We start from the raw sequence: 19,206 nt of genomic DNA, 5'->3' as shown, positions 1-19,206 counted from the left end.
GCATGGCAGAGGAGAAAGCAGTCATCCATACAAGGTCCAAGAGCAGTGGATGAGTGCATTTTACCGTGGTAGGCATCTATGACCCAATGCTCTATGGCAAGATGGGGGGCGGGGCACAGTAACAGCAGAATCCTCATCAGGTTGCTGGTCTCATAGCCAAGTATGCACAGTAGCAATGCAATCTTTCTTTAAACCAGGTGAAAGATGAGGCCTGACACCTGAATCTGTTATCTGCTCCAGTGTGCACTGAGGGCCACACAAGTACACACACATACACACACCACATTGCCTCACCTATCAGCATCATCACCCTGGGAACTATGCTACTAATACATTTACTGCTTCCTTTGGAGGACACCCTAGAACCTTCTCTGAACCATATCAACTGTCTCATCACTTATGTATGAGCCCTTAGCAATTCCTTCTAAAACTTATATGATCTTCATTCTGCCTTTAATAAAGGTTACTAATCTCAATTTGTATATCTGTGCATCAAACTGCTCTACACTTCTTTCCCAACTGTGAGCAGAATGTGGAACACACTAGACAGCTCTGCCTAATTTCAGTCTGTCACCTGCTATCACCTACTGAAAGCATGGGTATGTCAAGCTGCTTTTCAGCCATTTAGTTTCCTAATTTACCTTGTCACTGTGGCAGCTTTTGTGAAGTAGGATCTAATTATGTTTTCTATGAAACTCTACTTGCAAAGAGTGATTTTATTTATTTATTAAATAAAATAAAATTTTGTTTTTCATGTGTGAGTATATGTATGCATGTGCAAGAAAATGCACACATGTGTATGCAAGTTCATATGCTTCTGTATACACGGAGAACAGAAGACACATCAGATTTCTTATAGTGGTCATTACTGGAGTTTGTAGGAAGCTAGCTTGGTGTGTGTAATGCTGGGACTTGAGCTTTGGTTCTCGTGATTATGAGTGCTCTTAACCTCTGAGTCATCTTCTCAGCCCTGAGTTCATATGGTTCATAGATATATTTGAATACAAATTTCTGGCCTTTGCTAAAAGTTACTTCTTAATATATGTTCTAGAGTATAAATACTTAACAGAACTTTGCTCTCGACATACTTATGTAAGATACATAAATTCACATGTGTCTAAATCATAAACATTTTGGAATTATAGATAGATGCAACAAACATTTAATTAATCTCAGTGTGAAAATACTTTAACAAGTTTTGTGGTGTATTTCAAAGGTTATTTCCTGTAGATACATTATTAGCAGTCTGTGTATGCATAGTAATCTTTATAGTAATAGTTTATTACTATGTCAATAAACAATGTGTGTTTATAGAGTGCCTGCCACTGTGATAAATAACCTCCATATATACTACCAGTAAAAGCTCACAATAATCCTCATGAGTTGATTGCACATATTCCATTTTCTATATGAGAAAATGTGAGCCTCAGCCAAAATCATAGAGCTAGTAAGTTAGAGAGGATAATGCTTACCAAACCAGAAACCTTATCTACAATGTAGCATTATATTTCTGGATTCAAGGTCCCCATAGTCTGTTTGGTTGATGGGTAGGCCACCCTCTGGGACTTTTTCTTCAACCTTTCTTTAAAGAAGTGGTTTTCAACTTTGCTAATGCTGCAACTGTTTAAAACAGTTCCTCATGCTGTGATGACTCCCAACCATAACATTGTTTTTGTTGCTACTTCATAACTGTAATTTTGCTACTGTTATGAATGGTACTGTAAATATCTGTACTTTCTGATGGTGTTAGATGACCCCTATGAAAGGGTCATTTGATCTTTTGTTTGAGAACTGCTGCTTTATAGGCTGTTGGTATGGTGGGGCCAGTCTACTGCCTACCACTCTTTTCTCTGCATTGGAGGCTGCATCTTCCAACACAGCTTGTCTTTAGAGCCAATTTCTTCAGGGTCGACCCTCCTATGAGACCATAAAAATTAGACCAAATGCACCTGAAAATGGCACCTTAGAGAAGAAAAGTCACTCTAGATACTGTTGAAAAATATGTGGATATGTTATAAATAAATAAATATTTATATATATATATATATATATCGATTTCTGATATTCCCCCTTACCCTCTGACTTCCTGTTAGCCTTCTCTGGTTGATGACTCAGCATTCACATTACAGCCTCTAAGTTAAGCTACTCTTTCCCTCCATAATTAACTTCTATGATTATTTTTAAAACATCAGCTTTTTCCTATTTAGCACTAATTTTGTTTAGCATTCTTGGAAACTACACACAAAGGAATTAAATAATTTACCAAGGCTGCAAGGAGGTGTGTGAAGAGGTAGTAATTGCTATTGTTTTAATATAGAAAGTAACTAGTCTTAGGCTAAGAAAAACATCTTTGTTTAGCAAGAGAAAAGTTCAAAACTTGGTGTGGTGGTACCCACTCAGGATCCCAGCACTGATGAGATGGGGCAGGAGGTCCAAGAGTTCAAGGTCAGGGGAGGTTGGAGAGCAAGCACAAGGCTAGCTTGTGCTACATGATATCTTGTTCTAAACAAACAACAGAGTTCTGGTTTCATTTGGTTCCATGTGGAAAATTCGTAAGTAGACCCAGAGTGTTTTGAAAGACTTCATACAATATTTATTAACAATGACAAGTAGTAGTACAATGAGACAGGAAAAGAGTAAGGATAGTGGACTTTTGACAGATGGAAAAACATAGTACAAAGCCCAGAAAGTTCTGATGGATATCTTAACATTCTAAACTTTTTGTAGAACTTTTAATCCAAACAAATTACAAACTGCGATTTCTAAGAATCTGCCTTAAAATAAAGCTTTTTTCCCACCACAGTGTTAAGACTGCAGAAAACACCTTCTGTAGTTCTTCCTGGGGCATCTCAGAGTAGTTTACAAATGTTGATAAGTTAAGCTATGATGTAAGGAATGTGAGTGCTTTTCCGGGAAGCCGCCTACTCATTTTGGACATATGTTTATAAGATGAGGATCAAAGTGCTGACTGTAAATAAGAAGCTCTTTGAGAGCCACATTGAGACAATATTAAATCCGTAGACCATTCACATCCTCTTTTCTGTCACCATTCATTGGAACCTGCTGAAATAATGAAGACTGTGTTTGATGTACATCTATTGCTGAAGCACAGCTAGTGGGAATTATCTTGAAATTCAATGAATGCTTATGTAAAGCAATCAGACATACGCCCAATGCTGTTTGCATTATTTAGTAAAATTCTAATTATTTAGATACTATGCATAAAATGGAGAATTTGTATTCAAAATTTGAAGCTTAAGTCCTAAACTATATAATTGTACATGATTTTTCCCCAGAGCCATAAAGAGAATCTTTCATCTATGATAATTACATATGAACAGGAATTAAAAACACTTGTAATTTAAATAAAATCAATAAAAAGAGCTGTCAAATATCTACTTGGGCTCATTTCATGGAAATCTTCTATAGTTGTGTTCAACATTTCTTCCTTCTTTTCAGATTATAATTAGAATATTTCTATTAATTTAAAACTAGGCCCTGAACATATTAACAGTTCCTTTAGAATCATGGACTGGTTTCTTTGCCCAGCTCCTAGCAAGGTTCATTGTATTTTCTAGTTCTCTTAATTTGGATTAACTAGAACTGGATTGTTGAGTCTGTTCAGAATTATAATTGAAGTCATAAAATATGGGAGCTTTATAACTAGTCTCTCTTACTTAATATACTTTTCAAGTTCGTGCATGTCATGTGCCGGTTCTCCACTTGTAGAGCTGAACATTATTTTATTATTATAAATAATAAATAATGCTAAAGCATTACTTTATTTGTCAAAGCATCAATTTATGAATACTAAGTTTATAAGCTTTTAGTGACAAGGTTGAAATGCCAAAGTGAAAATGCCAAAGTGTTCCCAAAAGCATGTGTGCTGTTTTACATTTTTCCAGTGGTGCATAAGGAATTGGTTTTCTCAGTATCATCCACAACACTTTTCATTATCTGCTTTTACTTTATAAGTAGTTACTTTGGAATGGGCAAGATTTGTACTTCCTATGAGTAATGATGCACCTTTATGTTTGTGTGAATTTTAATGTGCATGCATGTTTAGTGAGGGTTTCCGGGAAGCAGCTGGATATATTAGAAAGTGGTAGTTCTCTCTGGTTAGGCTTATGGGGACCATTAAACCCATCCTTGCTGTGGGATGGTCTGTATGTCAAATTGCTCTGATTGGTCAATAAATAAAACACTTATTGGCCAGTGGCCAGGCAGGAAGTAGGTGGGACAAGGAGAGAGGAGAATTCTGGGAAGCGGAAGGCTGAGGCGGAGAGACACTGCAGCCACCGCCAGGACAAGCAACATGTGAAGACTCTGGTAAGCCACCAGCCACGTGGCAAGGTATAGATTTATAGAAATGGGTTAATTTAAGATAAAAGATCAGTTAACAAGAAGCCTGCCACGGCCATACAGTTTGTAAGCAATATAAGTATCTGTGTTTACTTGGTTGGGTCTGAGCGGCTGTGGGACTGGTGGGTGACAGAGATTTGTCCTGACTGTGGGCAAAGCAGGAAAACTCTAGCTACACATCCTTGACCTTGTAGTCACATCTAGGCTGTACTTTGTGTGATTATCATGATGTTGAGATTTTAGCTTTACTAGTACCACAAAAGTAGAGAGAACAGAAGGGAAATGTTGGACTACTACAGAGCTCTCTGTTTCTGTTGAAATTCAAGTATTTTTGTTGAATAAATGCTTATTAGTTTGTGATAGACCTGTGGTCATCTTCCAATGTTTTAAAGAGGTTGTTATTGCTTTTAGGAAGACTTTTAAACAGATACTGTGGTAATTTTCTGTCCCTTGTGATGAATACAAAATTAAAGTCCATTTAAAACAATTCCTTTCTTGAGAGAAGATCTCATTCTGTAGCCCTGACCTGTGGTGACATTGTGTTCCCCCAAAATATTGTGCACCCTAATAAACTTATCTGGGGTCAGAGAACAGAACAGCCACTAGATACAGAGGCTAGAAAATGGTGGCACTCACACCTTTAATCCTAGCATTCCAGAGGCAGAGATCCACCTGGATCTCTGTGAGTTCAAGGCTACACTGGAAACAGCTAGGCATGGTGACTCATGCCTTTAATCCCAGGAAGTGAGCCTTTAATCCCAGGAAGTGAAGTCAGAAAGCAGAAAGGTATATAAGGCACGAAAACCAGGAACTAGGCTGGTTAAGCATTCAGGCGTTCTAGAAGCAGTTCAGCTAAGATTCATTTGGGTAAGGAGTCAGAGGCTTCCAGTCTGGGGAAACAGGATCAGCTGAGGAATTGGCAAGGTGAGACAGTTGAGGCTTGTTCTGCTTCTCTGATCTTCCAGCATTCACCCCAATAACTGGTCCTCAGGTTTGTTCTTATTAATAAGACCATTCATGCTACACTGACCAGGATAAAACTTAAGGTATAATGTATTATGGCCTTGAAATCATGAATTTCTTCTGGCTTCAAACTCATGAAGGCTGGAATCAGAGATGTGAGCCACTATAGAAGCTGAAAAATCCATTATTTAATTGATTAATGTTCTTTGTTTATCTGCCAATAGTAATTGTGTTGGATAGATCTTCATATTTCTGGAATGTCCTCTTTGTGGGCATGGCTACACACTTTTGGTTCTGATACTTTCTTCAAACAAATTCTAAAATCCATTTTTTTGCAAGCCTCCATTGGAATATTACATTCCCATTTAATTAATATGGATTTTTAGACAACAGTTTATATTAAATTTTTGAAGTAATTTTTATACTCACAGAATTAACTGGATTTCAGATGTATATCCTTATCTGTACAATTTGATGTGGAAGTAATCCATACCTTATAAAATACAGATTAAAAAGAGAAGGATACAGTGACATGAATCTAGACATAGAAAGAGGTGTTGGCTTGCCCATTGGGGTAGAAGAAGGAAGCAAAGTTGTACTCTATGTGTTTTAAGACACTGGCTGCATTCTGTCTGTCAAATCTGGACAAGATGAATGAGTACTTAGAAAATTTGTCTTAGTTCTCATATTAGAAATTGCTCCCTACAAACATGCGATCACAAAAGGTAATTCAGGATGTGTTTCTGGAGAAGAGCACATAAAGCATTGCTGATTGTTTTCTTTGAATTAATAGCTTTCATTTGACCTGAGTTGACTTTACGTTTCCCTCCTTCTGGCCGGCTCCTTACCACCTTTCCTTTTATATTTTAGATTGATACCCAGTTGTGAGAAAAATTCAGGTATCACTATGTCTGGAATTATCAGTTTACATGCAAGGGTCATGTGTGAAGTCAATGACACTCATTCATTCCTTCAGCAGATCTGCAAGCGAACCTAGTGTCCATTCACTTCTATTACTTGGGTCTTCATGACCCAGCTTTGATGAAGTTCTGACCGACTTTTGGTTCAGTGAGCATCTATTCAGTACATTTGTGCTAAATTTATTTAAACTATTTCTGTTGTTTTAATCACATTCATCTTCAATTTAAGATTTTATGCATAGCCCTCACAGTGGAGATATAAGACTTTTTTTAAGCTTCTCTGTTCCCTAATTTATGTTCTTATTCTTTCATTGGTTGAAAAATAAAAACTATTTACCTATGTGGATATGAACATACATATAACAATTTAAATGTGTATAATTCTGTATCTGCATGTGTGTATGTGTGTGTGTGTGTGTGTGTGTGTGTGTGTGTGTGTGTGTTTGAGAGAGAGAGAGAGAGAGAGAGAGAGAGAGAGAGAGAGAGAGAGAGGATGAAAGAGAGAGTGTGTGCTGTATTATTAGATTTTTAACAATATTTTAAGGGGTCATTAATTTAGGTAACTTATTTCCATTAATGATTCACTCACTCAAACTTATAAGCTAATTTTATACACAGTCATTTATTGATACCTTTTCCATAATTCCAAATATCTTGAAAAAAATCACAGTAATATACTTTACCTCTATGCTAGTGTTTATTTTACTGATTTAAGACACTCATTATTCAGTGTGAAGTTTGATATTATTGCAAATAGCACTTCCAAAGCAGGGTTTCTTTATCAACAATAGGTAAATCTTGAATATTTATTACTTTTTATTTTGAACAATTAAATTTTTTCCATTCACATGGTTTTCTGTGAACAAAATATTGACCCAGTGGGAACAAAATAAAATAAAATGAAGACAGAATATAGTGACAGAGGAAATAAGATTGTAGATGGATGACTGTACTCCCACTCAGGCAAAGATGTTTATTGCAATAGGGTACAGGATTAAGTTATGGCTTTAATTATGGTAACCAAGAGAGAAGTGAAATATAGAGTATCACCTAGTTCAAGTTACCTTAATTAAGGAAGAATAAGCTGAACATGAAAGGAGCATTTCCTCTGCCTCAGACTGCTTCCAGGGCATCTTGCTATTAATTCTATATATGGGACTATAGCTCACACAGTTGATGGCATTTTCATGTGTATGTGTGTGTGAGTGTGTGTGTGTGTGTGTGTGTGTGTGTGTGTGTGTGTGTGTGTGTGTGTATGGATTCTGATTCTCAGAGAAAACACAATAAAAAAAACTGAAATTAACTGCTTCATCCAATAGGCAGATTTTAGACATTCTGGAATGGTGCACAGGATATAGTTTTTGAGTCTTCTTTAGAGTTAGTTTTCTATCTTCACATTCTTGACATGGCTTCTAGAAGATTCCTGGTTGAAACCCAGCAAGAAAAATAAATAAGCAATCTGTATGGGTTTCCTTAAGCTTCATCAGCATCCAGACAGGTCATTCCACAACTCACTGAAAGCAGGAGGGCAAAAGCCATATACCAGGTTAGAAGCTGATTCTCCATACACACACAAGGGATGTGGAAGAAGAGAGAATGTGCACAAGAAACTGGGGAGGTAAGGATAAGGGTCAGCTCCCTTCCTCCATAAAGATTTGGTGAAACTTCCTATATTCACAGATGTTTTGAGTTGCTGAAGTCTTTTTTGTTGTTGGTTTTCAGGTGAAATGATCTGTATTTTGCTGTCACAGATTTTGAACAGAATGTGATGTTGACTTTCAAGTTAGAGCAACAACGCACAACTTAGAGCAAGTACATGTAAAGGCTGAGGCACAAGGAAGCCAGAGATACTTTGAGATCACAACCACTGGATTATAACCACAATCACTCCTCAATGACTCCTGGAGATCACAATGATAAAGGAGTTTCTCTTCAGTGTGGGACAGTCTGTTTCTCTAGGGCCAGGGGTCCCCATTTATAGGAAATGTGGATTTTAAATATATTTTCAAATTTTAATTATGTGCATGTGCACTTGATTGATGTGCCCACTGAGTCCAGAAGAGCTTGTCAAACAGCCCAGAGTTGAACATACAGATGGTTGTGAGCCTCAGGACATGGCTGGCTACTGGTAACTAAACTTAGCTCTTCTGTAAGAGCTGTGCATCTTTTTAACTAATGAGACATCTCTCCAGATCCCTGGAAAGTGAATTTTATATTTGGCCATAGCAAAATCAATGATAGCATCAAAGAGTATCTCAAGCTACAAAATTATTATTAATATTTTTGAGATATCCAGCTTTGAATTCTTGATCCTCATGTCTTTACACCCTAAGTATGGGGATTACAGATAAACATCATCATGCCTGACTTAGAAAAACATTTTTTTTAATAAGTGAAAACAGCTTAAGGGTCTGAATACATAAGCCTTTGCTTCTTTTCTTCAATTGACACTAAAAAAATTAAATCTGCATAAAACACTAAGAAGTTATGAATTATATTCACCAACATTAAAGTCTTGCTCTGGAACAATAGCTGTACAATTAGAATGGTTTAAATCAAATTGAATCTTCATCAGCAAAAAAAAAAAATACTTATCAAGGTAGTACAAAAATCATTATTAAAAGCTGGTTCCATCAATAGGATGGAGGCATAACAAGAGCTCTGACCTCAATATATATGTAAATGTGCAAGCTAAGTTTTTAAATGTAACCATCAGTTCTGGCAAAATTCAAGGGTATCTCTAAAAAGAATGTAAATACACTGTCTAAAATACTATTCTGAGGTTCTCCACATTTACACAGTACCAAGCATAGTTATTTTCTTATATGCTATTCTTCCCCCCCACCCCCCATGGAGAATTCTTTTCTCTTTCTGTCACCAAATTTCCCCTCGCCCACTTTTCTAGTTGCTAAAGCTATGGATGGTTTGTGATGTTCTGAAGAGACACAAGTGCACGCCAGCTCTTCGGGCTCTTGGCAATTTTACTTTATACTGTAAACAAACAGAATGCTTGAACTTTTGCAGGTCCTGCTGGAGTGGTATTTCTTCCACCCATGATCTTGTGCTACAGGGCCCACGGGAGGCAGTGGTGCTTCTTGTATGTGACCTCTTAAAAGAAGAGGAAAGAGGGGTCACGTAGTCCCTTTCCTGCTTACTGCTTCTTAAAAAAAAAAAAAAAAAAATTAGCCTGGTGTGACTGGATACCATATGACCTGGGAATTGAACCTTGGTCCTCTGTAACATCAGTCAGTGCTCTTAACCACTAAGTTATTGCTTTCTCCTTTCTTTAACTTGAATATCACATCAATTCAGAAAGTAAACTCAGCAAAAGGCAGAGTGAACAGCCAACAATACATCTTTCCTATTTCATACTAAATAATTGAACCATCCCATTTCCTGTATTTTGGTAGCTGATACTTCTTATACGTCCATAAAAAAATCAATAAGTGATTTGTGGTACCTTTAATGGATGACGAACTAATAAAAGAAATTCAACTTATGGGACAAATCAGGTTCTGGCACAAATTACTCTCCTAAAACATGTTTATTAAATGAATTCTTTTCAAAGTCACCTTACATATAGAACAATTATTCATTTGTTAAATTCCTGGATATAAACAAATCAGTCATAAAGACAGAAGCAGGGAAAGGTTTAGTGTCTGAACTGGTAAAAGAGAGTTCATGGAATGCTGAAACAAATACAACTTATATCACCTGGCAAGGCTATGGAGGATGACGATTCAACAGAATTGCAGTTTGACTTCACATAATATTATACCTTCTTCACTGAGAAGTGGGACTCTTCACTGTTTTTTAAGAGATGATGCAAATAAAGAAAGCATCTATCTAGTAGAAATCTCCCACTCTATGCACCTAATGAATTTAGAGGGAAATAAATTATCAGAACCCATTATATATATAATGGGTTCTATGAGGAAAACAGACTCACTGATAAAGGATAAGGTAAATCCAGTTGCACACTCCTTGGAAAGCTAGGGACCGATCACATACTACTTCACTCCACCTGATCTGGTTTTTATCACCCAAGAGACCGAGACCCTTTTGTCTAAATAAGAAGGTTCTAAACCGAACACAAAACTATATACAATAAGAAAAATTATCAAGTATTGTCCAGGAGAAAGAAAGGGTAATAACATAAACAAAAGTGGAACTGCAACCAACAAGAACAACATCAAGCAAGAAACGCATACTAAATGTCCAGACCATAGGTAAATGGCAAATTGCAGTGATTACTCCAATAGCTGTCCTATTCTGAAGATTCTAAATCTAGTACCTGATGAGACATGAAAGGATTGTAAATGAAACTATCTAGTCTTCAACCCCATCAAAATCCTGAGGAGGAAAATAATATTACCCGAGTAAACAGGAAGTGCAAGCAAGCAACTTCTGAAAAAATGCAAAAAAAAAAAAAAAAAAAAAAAAAGACAGAGACAGCTCGCTGCCTGAGGAGAAGGTGGTCAAGCCTTTGGGTGGTAAAGACTGGATTAGGCAGTGTGTGATTGGTCCCCAGCTTTCCAGCTGGATTTACCTTACCCTATATCATATCAGTGAGTCTGTTTTCCCCATGGAACCCCTCAATAGATAGATAGATAGATAGATAGATAGATAGATAGATAGATAGATAGATAGATAGATAGATAGAGGGGGGATGGAAAGACCTTTGAGGCTCAGCTTTCATTACAGCTCGGGCTTATTATTAACTAGCTCTTACACCTAAATTAACCCATCCTACTAATCTATTTATTGCCACATGGTTCTTGACTTAACAGTTCTCCAGCATCCTGCTTCTTAGGTGGCTTGCAGCATCTGTCTCTACCTCACCCCTCTTCCTCTGAGTCCTAGTTTGATTCTTCTGCCTAACCTTATTTTGTCTTGCCATAGGCCAAAACAACTATATTATCAACCCATGAGAGAAATACATATTGATAGCATACAGAAGGACCATCCCACAGCACTCAAGCCACACTCAGTGAGATAGACCACTTCTTGTTGCCTGTAAGTCATGGATGTAGGACTCTCAGCTACTTCTCCAGTACCATGTCTTCTTGCATACTACCATGTCCCACCAGGATGATAATGTTCTGAACCTCTGAAAATTTAAGCCACCTGTAGCAGGAATCTTAAAAGTTCTTATTAATAAAAATCAAACCTGAGGCCAGTTATTGGGATGAATACTGAAAGATCAGAGAGACAGAACAAGCCACAGCCACCTCACCCTGCCAGTTCCTCAGTTAATTCTGTTTCCTCAGACTGGAAGCTTCTGTATTCTCATCCCAATGGCTATCAGCTGAACTGCTGCTTGAAAGCCTGAAAGCTTAACCAGCCAAATGCTTCTAGTTTCTGGTCCTCATGCCTTATATACCTTTCTGCTTTCCATCATCACTCCCTGGGATTAAAGGCGTGAGTCACCATGCTTGCCTGTATCCTTGAACAGATGGATTTCTGCCTCTGGAATGCTAGGATTAAAGGCGTGTTCTACCACAGCCCATCCTAAGTATCTAGTGGCTTTTCTGTTCTCTGACCCCAGATAAGTTTATTAGGGTACATGATATTTTGGGCAACACAATACCACCACAGCCACCCCAAATTGTTTTCCATTATAAAAGATGCTGTGGTCATGGTATCTCTTCCCAGCAATAAAAAAACTCTTAAGACAGAAGTTGGTACCAGGAGTCGGGTATTGCTGTGATAGACCAGAGCATGCTTCTGTTTGAAGGAATATGGACCTTGGAACTGTGGATTAGAAAAGCAGTTGAATGCATTAAGTGCTGCTTAATGGGCCATACTTATTGGTGGAAGTATTAAGGCAACTCCACATAGTTAAAGGGGAGATTTATTTGGGAGTTTTACTTACAAGTAAAGGGATAGGTTACAGGAACTGAGAGAGGTGAAGTGCAGTCCAGTGGTGTTCTCTGGAGAACTCTGCTCAGTGTACCATCCAACATCCAGGATTACCAGGAACCAAGAGAATGGCACATCCATATCCTGGATCTTAAAGGCTCCCCTCTTGGCCCCACCTCAGGGGCAGGCCATAGGTAGGCATGGCAGTTGCCAGAAACCTCAATGGGAGTAGTAATTCCAGGTCAAAGCTGGAACAGGTACCCACTACACATACTAGAAGGAGCATGGAGGAGAGTGGGCTGAGTGTGATTTGATTAACTGTGGGCAGCTGGATCAAGAGGTTTCAGTAAAGAAGAATTTTAGTATGTTGCCCATAAATTGTTCTTGTGATGTTTTGGTGAAGAAATTGGCTGCTTTTTTGCCCTTGTCCAGAGTCTGCCTGAGGCTAACATGAAGAGATTTGGATTAATTCCATTGCCAAAACAACCTAGTATAGACTCTATTCTGTAGTTACAAGAGTTCATGCTTATAAAGATTTATAATGAAAAAGAACAATTTGAAGAGAAAAGGAGCACCAGGAAGTGGAATGGAGTTATATCCTGTGTTGAAGGAGATAGACAGATTAAAAATGGAAGAAAGGAAATGGTGACTTCAGGGCAAGATCTCACCTAGGTAAGTGCCCAACTTGTGAAAAGCAATTAAAGGAAAGTTTAGAGCCAAGTGTCCTGATATAATCCTTTAATCTCAGCATTCCAGAGGCAGGGGCTGGTGGATCTATGAGTTTGAGGCCACCCTGGTCTACACATCCAGGTTCAGGACAGTCAGGCTTAGGCAGTGAATGTAACAATGGAAAACTGAAAGATGATGAAAACATAATTGAACAAGGGGGCCATGTTCCAGCCACAGCAGCAGAACTTGGCAATTCCAGATGTATGGTTCTGGAATTAAGGATATTAGAAAGGGGCTATGGAATTTGCCTCCATAGCTAAAGAAAGCCTCTGATGCCAGACATGTGTCAGAGGTGTCCCCAAATGGAGGCCTAGAGAGGCCATGGTGTGAAGCTGTGAAGGAGAAGTATAAATTGCCTTGGAGACTCCAAAATGTTAGAGATGCCAGAGTCATGGGCTACTTGCTGAAGAAAGCTACTAACAGGGAGTGGAATCAGCCCAAGCGAAAGAAGTATGTTAACACTCAACAAAGCTGAAAGGAGTTGGAGATCTGAAGAGCATGTGACATTAGATAGAGAGATACAGAATCTGGAGTTTGCCTAGCTGGTTTTGGTCTTAATTTGGTCCAGTATTTCCTCAGTATGCTTCCTTTTCTATGTTTTTAAAACAAAATTCATATCATGTGCCATTATATGTTGGAAGTTTGTGATCTAGTATTTTTATTTTTATTTTTTAAGAGATTACAGTTAAGAGATTACATGAATCGCAGAAGAGATTTTGAACTTTGGACTTTAAAACATTGTTGAGACTGTGATAGACTATGGGGACTTTTGAATTTGGACTAAATGCATTTTTACATGATGATATGGCTACAAGCCATTGGGTGCCAGGAAATGGAATATGCTGGTTTGAAAAAAAAATGTCCCCCAAATGTAGTAGCACTATTAGGAGGTATGACATTGTTGGAGTGTGTATGGCCTCATTGGGTGAAGTGTGTCATTATGGAGATGGTTTTTGTGGTCTCATATATGCTCAAGCCATGCCCAGTGACCTAGACCACTTCCTGATGCCTGTGTGTCAGAATGACTTTGCTCCAGACTACTTCCTGTCACCTGCAGGTCAAGATGTAAGAACCCTCAGCTCCTTCTCCAGCATCTTGACTGCCTGCATGTTGCCTTGTTTTTTGCCATGATGATCATGGACTAAACCCTCTGAAGTGTAAATGAGCCACCCCAATTAAATGTTTTCTTTTATAAAAGTTGCTGTGGTCATGGTGTCTCTTGATGGCAATAGAAACCCTAAGGTACCAAGTTCACAATCACATCAAAAAATTGTGTATTTCATATTACAAAAATATAATTGAGTCATTGTCTATCTGGAATGTTACTTTGTTTAAAGTTACACTTGAGAGTGGGTCACCAAGATACTTGCAGGTTCAGATCCTGATTAATTTTCCAATATTATCTGGGTGCTTGAGTAGGTCCCAGGTATTTCTGGTAACCTTAACTGGGACCACTGATGTAATTCAGTTGTTAACCAAGAGTACCTGCCCTAGATTGGAGTAAAACATAGATTTATTTCTGAATTGATATAAACCAATTGTCATCATTTCCAAAGTTTGGAGAAACATTGCTTCTGAGATATTTTGTTTGAATTGTGTTAATATCTGATTAAGTGAAAATTTGTGTTTCCTCATTTAAATTATAGCTATACATCAAATATTGATTTTTGAGGTACAGCTTGTATCTTAGTAAATAAAGCCTTTCTATTTCATTTCACATGCCTGGAATATGCAGAGTCTTGTTCGGGCATGAGGATTTCTTTTAAAACTATTTGTCACAATGCTTGCTCACTCTGGAATCAAAAGCAGTTTTCATCTTTATTATTTCTTCACAAAAGACAAATTTTATTTTTCTGGACCAAAGTGCATGAATTATTAGCAAGATGAGAAATGAATCATTGTTATGACTGCAGCTGATCTGAATAAGTTTGTTTCAAATGCCAAATGCCATTATAAATAGATGTATTGGAACTATTTCCTATTGTTTGTCTTTTTTGTATAGTGGTGAAGGCAGCATCTTTTCTTGATGATAGCAGCAATCCAGTTCCATCTCAGTGAATGCCATTCAACTAATTCAAAGTCCTCACCTTATTAATATACTCAATAATCATTCATGCTGTGATATTAGTGCCTAGAAACTCTGATGATACTTTTATTTAGGCAAAATTTATTCTTTTACATTTTAAATTATTGTCCATTAGCCAAGGAGCTATTGACAGTTGGTGGTGGGTTAGGGAAGGGATGTCATCATCATTTTTAAAATTTTTGAGTATGTGGCCTCTCGTACATAGTCCATGCTCTAATGAATGACTCCATGCCCATGAATGTGGAGGCAATGTGGATAAAATCAAGTACAGTGGAATAAAATAAAATGTAATGAATAAATAAGTATATAGTGCACCTGAACTTGGAAGGGGGCATATTGAAGATTACTAGGGAGAGATAAAGGAGTGGATATCATCATAATTCATTATATACATGTAAAAAATTGTAAGAGAATAATTTTTAAAAGAAAAAATAAAAAAATAATAATCTTAGATACCCAGTACACCAAGGTTTTCATCCCTACTTTGCCACAAGCACATGTAGATTATTCAGTTTTCTTTTTAAACAAAACCAAGTCTTTGAGAAGGCTGTTCAATGTATTTTGATTATCTTCATTCCTGACTCCTCTACCTGACTCCTCCCACACACCCACCATACTTCCCTGTTTCCACCCGCCCAACTTTATTTTCTCTTTTATTTGTATTTCTTGTTTTTATTTATTTATGCTTTAATAATCCCTGGAATCATTTTGTGCTTCCCATATACATTTTGATAAGGCTGTGTACTGTAACAACACCCTTAAAGTAATTTTAACTTTCATTCTTCCAGAAGCCATCCAATGTCTCAGTTAACAATGGGGCTGTGTGTGTGTGTGTGTGTGTGTGTGTGTGTGTGTGCGTGCGCGCGCGCGCGTGCGTGCGTGCGTGCGTACATGAGTACAAATGCCCACACAGGCTAGAGGTACCTGATTCTCCTGGACACAGAGTTATAGGTACTTATAAGGCACTTCATTTAAATGCTGGGAATTGAAGTAGGTCCTCTACAGGAGTGGTATACGTTCTTCACCACCAAGCCACCTCTCAAGCAACATATCCCATTTTCTCATTGCACTTTTTCCTCATTCCTAAATTGCAGAACTCATTTGGAGGAAAATATCAACTCTGGCTTTCAGCTGAATCATTCCAAACCCTGTTAGTGGTAAAGGCTGAGCTAACTGAATCTCAGGCTCATTTCTTCAAGATATTTGGGTAAGAAATCATGGTTAAGGCCTTTCTATTTCTAATACTTTTTTTAATTCTATGATTAGTTAAATAAATAGTAATCTTCAGATTGATAGTGTTACAACTGGAATATTTTTATTTATTTATTTTTATTTATTCTTTATGTCTTTCACATAATGCCTCCTGATCCAATCCATCTCCCTCCCCATGCCAAACAAAATAAAATTTAGGATAAAAAACAGAAAAAAGAAAAGAAAGAAAGAAAAGAAAAGAAAAAAGGAAAAAGGGGAAATCTCATCATGGAAGCTGCAGTGTGACCCAGTGAGTCACACAGTTAAACCCTTTATTCATATATTTGTAGATGCAGGCCTTTATTGAAAAGAATCATTGGTCTGGTTCAAGGCCCCTTGTCTCTGCTGCACCATCAATGCCAGGTTCTTTCAGGATATTCCATTGCTGCCCTGTGTCATCGAGATCCTGCAGTCCTAGCTTTATAGTACTGACACACACACCCACTTCCCATTCTCCAGCAGGTCACAGATGTTGGGGTGAGCAAACACACAGCCCTGGCTCTGAGCCTGGGTACCTGTAGAGATGGTCAGCTCCGCCATACTGCAGCATCACCTTCACCACCAGGGTGGACCCTCTAGGACCATCCTGGGCAGTTCACACCTACAGCGATGAGAAAGATGCAGGGCCAGTTCTCTGGCTTTTGAGTTCTCAGGGTTGATTCTCCCAAACCGACACCTTCAGGGACAGCTCTACTATGTTGCCCAGGCAAAGTGTAGAGGCCACTTTCTTGAGTGCTGCAGCTGATGAGGGGCAGAACAACTCTCAGATCTTATGATTTCAGAGCCTGCTCTCCCACTTGCCTCAGCATTGATGGGGGGCAGGGACATCTCTCCCAGACCATTCCACCTCAAGACAGATGAGGACAGCTCCCCCAGGCTCTTCAGGGCTGGCTCACCCACACCTCTGCCAACAGGGTTGGCTCTCTTGGGTTACCTAGGCAAAGTGCAGAGCCTGCTTTCCCAAGTGTTGCAGCTGGTGGAGGCGGGGACAGCTCTCCCCCCTTATGACCTCAGGGCCAGCTCTCCCACCTGCCTCCGGCATTGAATGGGGGCGGGCATCTCTCCCTAGCCCATGCTGCCACAAGACAAATGAGTAATGAGGATGCTTTGCCATGCTCACATATCACCACTGGCTCACCCACACTTTCACCAACAGGGTCATCTCTATTGTGCTGTCCAGGCAAGGTGTAGAGTCTGCTCTCCCAAGTTATAACTGGGAAATATTTAAATCAAAACTGTGTTTATGGGCCTGAAGGCTGGCTCAGTGGATATGAAGGTTTGAATTAAGAATGGCCCCCATAGGCTCATACATTTGAATGCTTAGTCTCCAGGGAGTGGCATTGTTTGAGAAGGATTAGAAAATGTGGCCTTGTTGGAATAGGTATGGCTATTTTGAAGAAATTGTGTCACTGTGGGAGATAGGCTTTGGGGCTTCCAAAGTCCCTGTCAGCCCCAGACTCCAAGTCTCTTTCTCTCTCTCTCTCTGGATCAGGATATAGCTCTCTACTACTTCTCCAGCACTGTGCCTGCCTTCATGCTGTCATGCTCTCTACTTCCTGCCATGATGATAATGGACTAAACCTTTAAAGCTGTAAACAAGCCCCTGACTGAATAATCTCCTTTATATGTGTTGCCTTGGTCATGGTGTCTCTTCAGAACAACAGAACATTGACTAAGTCAGTGGGTCAAGGTGGTTGATACTAAACCATTAGATCAGAATTTGATCCAGTGCCTCACATGTCAAGAGGAGAGAAAAGACTCCCACAAGTTTTCCTATGACTTCCACATTGCATCCCATGGCTTGTTACACACACTAAACAACCCACTAAATAAATGTATAGAAAATTAAAAACAGAAGTTTTTTTGATGAGAGGTGAGAACTGCATTTATCTGTGGGTATAAGGATGATTTTCAGGGTGAAGTTAGAAGACCACAATTGGTCATAATACAGAGATTAATGCATTGTGGGGAGCTCAGCCAAAATATATGCATCTAAATCACAACTTCTGCAACCAAGGCCCAGAAAACATCACAGAAGAGGCATAGAAAGATTATAAAAGAAAACTCGAAGTTGTCTGTGGGATTTTAAGTCCTAGAAATGACCAGAATTATAAAACAAATTGCTAAATGGTCTTATTAACAAAAATCTGGAGCCAGATATTGGGGTAAAAACTGAGAGATCAGAAAAGCAGAAAGAAGCCAGCCAAGTTCTTACCACTTGGAAATCCTCAGCCAAGGAGACCTACTTCCTGTACATCCATGCCTATATCCCTTTTTGTTCTGCATTTCACTTCTTCTCTCTGCCCAGCTACATCACTTTCTGTCTGTCTGTACAGACCTACAGACCTCTATGGTTAGTGCTGGGATTAAAGATGTGTGTTACCATGCCTGGCTCTGTTCCCCAGTGTGGCCTTGAACTCACAGAGATCCAGATGGATTTCTGCCTTCCGAATGCTAGGATTAAAGGTGTGTGCTACCATTGCCTGACTTCTATGTTTAATATAGTGGCTGGCTTTTTCCTCTGATCCTCAGATAAGCCTTATTAGGGTGCATAATATACTGGGGGACACAATATATCACCACACAGAATGCTACACCTATGATACCTCAACAATATGGCTGCCCATAAAAGAACTAAGAAATGACAATATCAACAGACATACTAATATGTAAGGGGAAATCTCATATGATTCCCAACCAAAGACAAAGACCTACAGGCAATTAGTGACTGTTAAAAGAAGGAAAATTAGCCTCTCTTACGGATGAGTCTCTAAGTTGATTATCTAATATCAAGTAGTCAACTCTGAAATCATACATATAGAAGCCTCACTAAATGGACTCAGCAGAATGTGTGTTTAGACTTATGCATATGTACTGTGGGGGCACCCAAGAAAGCCTGACCACACAGCTTCTGGCAGGCAACACCTGGACCCAGGAAAAGCCATAAGCTGATCCTACCCAGGGAGGCCTGCATCTAAGGGGAAATACCTGACATTCCAAACATTCCCTATACCCCCAAATCCCCTCACCCCA

At 38.8% G+C, this 19,206-nt stretch overlaps 1 long non-coding RNA gene across 4 annotated transcripts in view; it reads left to right on the top strand.

Moving 5' to 3' along the window:
* LOC121822438 (uncharacterized) overlaps window positions 1-19,206 on the top strand; it is a 219,106-nt gene that overhangs the window by 160,636 nt on the left and 39,264 nt on the right. The window contains exon 8 of one of the 4 annotated variants that reach the window (XR_013044448.1): window positions 16,017-16,129. The exons of the other annotated variants lie outside the window; for them this stretch is intronic. This is a non-coding gene — a long non-coding RNA (uncharacterized LOC121822438). The remainder of the gene's footprint in view (window positions 1-16,016; window positions 16,130-19,206) is intronic. 4 annotated transcript variants of the gene reach the window in all.

This window comes from Peromyscus maniculatus, chromosome 14, assembly GCF_049852395.1.
Source record: "Peromyscus maniculatus bairdii isolate BWxNUB_F1_BW_parent chromosome 14, HU_Pman_BW_mat_3.1, whole genome shotgun sequence".
Taxonomy (NCBI): Eukaryota; Metazoa; Chordata; class Mammalia; order Rodentia; family Cricetidae; genus Peromyscus; species Peromyscus maniculatus.
This window is presented reverse-complemented; position numbering and strand designations above follow the sequence as displayed.